Source organism: Triticum dicoccoides, chromosome 5B, assembly GCF_002162155.2.
Source record: "Triticum dicoccoides isolate Atlit2015 ecotype Zavitan chromosome 5B, WEW_v2.0, whole genome shotgun sequence".
Classification (NCBI taxonomy): Eukaryota; Viridiplantae; Streptophyta; class Magnoliopsida; order Poales; family Poaceae; genus Triticum; species Triticum dicoccoides.
In genome coordinates, this window is record NC_041389.1 from 718,096,599 (window position 1) to 718,101,002 (window position 4,404).

A 4,404-nucleotide genomic window follows, 5' to 3' on the forward strand; every position below is an offset into this window, starting at 1 on the left:
TCGAACGGCTTATAATATGGGCAGGCCGGACGATCGAGCGGCGAGCGACCTGGCTGATCCCACTCGGGATGACTCGTAGCGTCCGCCCATACCGAAAGCCATCTCCAGTTTATAAACAAACAGCCGTCCGACAGAAACAATCCCAAATACAAATAGAGCATAACTTATTAGGACTACCAAAAAGTACACAGCGGAAACACAATACAAGTGTTCAACATGGATAATACACAATCCCAGAAGCAAACAGAGAAGCCTTAGTCACCAAATTAAGGTAAGCAACGGAGATAATCAAACATAGTGTATGTATGTAGCAAGTGTTAAGCTTTATCCACTAGCCAACGTAAGCAGAAGATCAAATCGGTGAAAAGGACTAGGCAATCCACTATACACTTCAGCAACAAGTAGTACCTTCACAATAAATACCACTGAAATAATACTAGCATACTTTTTTTTTTTTGAAGTGACTCTCTTTCAGTTTCTGTTTTCAAGTTCTTATCTGAAAGTGCAAGAAATAGTAGCTTCAGCCACCTGCGGTTTGACATTCCAAGCTAGCCAGCCAGCCGCACATCATCATGGCCTGCTACAGCGAAAATACTAGAACACGTGAATTTGAGAAGCATGCAGCAGCTGTGTGGAAAAAGATGTATGATGTAATCTTTTTGAAGGGAAAAAATATTTTCAGTACCTCTTGCACTTAAGGACCATTTCATACGGGAGAGTGACCATTTTAATTCCCCTCCTCACTGCTCTTTTCCTCATCATTATCAGTCTTGTCATTGTCCTCTTCATCTTCATCACTTCGGGATGGTTGGGATGGGCACCTGCTTCCTTCCTGATGCATGGCAGCGGCTGCAGCCTTGGTTTCCGAATATGTGGCACCTTCGTTGCCAAGAACTACTTGTATTAGTTTGAGAGATGGGAGATGCTCAATGCCTAAATAGAAGCCAGACGCTTTGGCCACTGACACATCAAAAGACAACAAAAACTCCTCAAGATTCCGCATGGACCCTTTCGTGAGCGTTACATATGCCCCATCCCAACTAAAGATGTTAAACCTCTTTAGACATGGGAATCCAATTACGGTAAGCTTTTTTCTTCCTCCTGAACGAAAACACAGTGCTAGATCCAGTAACGATGGAAGCAAACCAAGATTGTGCAGACCCTCCTCCCTTAGTTAAGTAACATTGATGTCCAAATTAACAAGGCTTGTGAGTCCCGGAGAAATCCACTTTGGAATGTTTGCTAAATGCATGTTGCTAGACATATGGAATATCCGAAGGGAGGATGGAGGGGACCAAGAGTCTATAAAGTTGAGTGAACCCCATTCCCTACTTATATATAAAGACCGGAGTTTGCAACGGCTAAGCTTGCATAGTGAGGAGAGTAGCACCTCCTCATGCCTCTTGTATCTATATCCATCAGACAAGTACAAAGAGAGCTCGTTCAATCTGGTCAAGTTCCCAAGCTCCTCCACGGCATCCAATGAACTCTTGGTAATATGAAAATTTGGGGTTACCCGTAAGCACCTCATACTGATGATCCCATTAGGTACCTTATGATGTGTTTCAGTGAGTAGATATTGTAGTTTACCGAGCAGAACAATTCCAGCTGGCAGATCTTGTTCATGGATTTCAACCTAAGATCAAGGGTCTCTAGATTATGTAGCATTACAATCCTTGATGGTAGCTTTGTTATGCCCGTGCCCCTAAAGCTGAGGTACTTTAATTGGAGTAATTTGTCTATATTGTTCATATCATACTCCTGCAAACCTTGACAATCCTCAAAGTCAAGTACACGTAAAGATTCAAATTCAACAAGACTAGGAAAGTGTTTCATGCAAACTGATGATGTTACCGTCAGAGATCGAACATGACTTAGATCTTCATTTGCCAATGCTGATAGCAACTCCTGGTCAATGTGTTGAACTGATAGTCACCAAATAAAACCATGACGATTTTTCAATTTTTTTTGACCTCCACGTACCACAGTGACAAAATTATCTTCAATAGATTCTGAAATGATAATTTCAAGCATCATATAGTGCACTTGGCAGGCACGAACCTTGCCATCATATCCAATATCCACTGGTTGAACCATGCTTTTGTTGACAAGCTCATAAAAGTAGTTCTCCGCAACTTCTTGCTGGCTCTGCCCTCGTTGTTCTGAGATAAAGCCTTCTGATATCCATCGCCTCACTAACCTCTCTCTCTCAATAACATAATCCTCAAGGAATACACTTAAATACAACAACCATGTCTTCAGATTAGGTGGAAGATCATTATAGCTAAGAGATAGTATACTACTCATTCCCACTGGCGGAACCAATTGATCTTTTAACCCTCTCCCACTCATCCTTTGTAGCTGGCCTATTCACCAGCAAACTAGATATACTGATAATTGCCAGTGGTAGGCCTCCACATTTTTTCAGAATTTCATCTGAAACTTTGTACAACACTTCAGGACAATAGTTACTAGAGCCAAATATTCTTTTCAAAAACAATCTCCTAGAGTGAAGATCACTTAGCGCCTCCATTTCGTACATGCGGTCATCAGTATTCAGACAACACGACTTTGCTACTCAATGATGCGGGTAGTAGCTAAAATACAACTAGAACAATTATTCTCCGGAAAAGCACACTTGATAGTGTTCCATGCTTGTCTAGACCATACATCATCAATGATGATGAGATACCTAAAAAATTAGTAGATGGCATCAGTCAACTATCATAAAACCTCGAAAACTCAAACATGCTTCATCTACTTCAATGAAGTAATTAACAATTTCTCCATGCTTATTTCTTATATGCTTCATATAAATTTATTTGATGTATGTAGCATGCTTACTTCATTGAAATTTTAACAATGACTAGAACTTGTCTCTAGTCACTCGAACACAAATAACAATCTTTAGTTGAGAATCATTGCTTAATGACGTACAATTATTTTTGCAACGATTATTTGAGTCTATATGAACTTCAGAGTAGAAGTAATGAACATGGCATGGGACTCCAGTTTAGCATATTCCTTAGGTGCTCAACTAATAGTTAGCTAAGAGTACATGTTATACACTTTTGCTTCTATATGTAGTCTACATATGTACCACACCTACAGTTTATTAAAGTTTTAACTACTGGAACTCATCTCTATTCAACGGATTATCACATCTGAAATCTCTCCTTGGTGTCTTTTTATTTACCATTTGTAAATATATTCCACGAATGCCACACATAGATACTACATCAGTTACCATGCATGCACCAATGAGTTGGCCTAGAAGCCACCCTAAGCTCAAAAATACACACACGTGTATACCACTCACACCAGGGTGAACTAGCCTGTGATGATCTTGAACTCATATCTTTCAAGTTATCGGATTTTTTTACACGTACGAGTTTTTGAATTGGGTAACTAGATGAGACATAAGACTAAGATGGCAACAAATGGAAGGGTGTCCAGTATACTCATACTTGGGCGGTTATACAGATTTAGTCGTTCTTTGAACAATGGAGAGATTATTTTGAGTTGTCTGAGTACGTGTTTTTCTTTGAAAAGGGGATTACCCCTTCCTCTACATCCCAAGGATGCACACAACCAGTGGCGGAGGCAGGGACTCAGGTAAATGGCTGCTGCACTTGTCAATTCTTCCTGCAGTCCCGCGTCAAACCACGAACTAGCAAGTTGATTCTCATCCTGTATCCGTGTCGAATTTATGCTCCAGATTTTTTTTGCTTTGGTAATTTTGTTGTGTAATTTCTGATTCTATGGTCATTGATTCTGAGTTTCTGACCGCCTCACAACTATCATGATAATTTGTGTAATTTGTAGTTCCCTGTTCCCATCTGAGTGAACTAAATGATCGATTCAGTACACAAGCAACTGAGCTCCTTACTCTCTGTTCATCATTGGATCCAAGGCATCAATATTTTGATATCCCAAAGATAAGCACTCTGGCAGAAAAATTCTATCCCGCTGATTTTTCAAGTCAAGAATTAGCTCAGTTGGAAAGTCATCCAGAACTGATGACCTTGCCATCTATTGCTTGTTTAACAAAAGGGCTAGTTAAAACCGGAAAAGCTTCTTCATGTCCAATGGTTGACAGGTTGCTGTGACTAGTTATCACTCTCCCAGTCTCAACGGCAACTGCAGAGCGTGCTTTTTCAGCTATGAAAATTGTCAAGACACGTCTTCGAAGTAAAATGGGAGATGATTTACTTCGCCATTGCATGATAATTTACATAGAAAAAAAATAGCAGCTAAGATATCTTCTGATGAAATTATTAATATTTTTGATCTTATTGGCAATCGTAGAGGCCACTTTAAATTAATAGAAATGTAATGATATTTTTATGACACTTCAGTAAAACCTTGTTCTATATGGTTATTTTTGTACCGGATTTTTTTTCT

The 4,404-nt window shown here is 39.6% G+C and overlaps 1 pseudogene; it reads right to left on the reverse strand.

Annotated features, from left to right (window-relative positions):
• Window positions 1–727: 727 nt before the first annotated feature.
• LOC119306898 overlaps window positions 728–4,404 on the reverse strand; it is a 5,061-nt pseudogene continuing 1,384 nt past the window's right edge.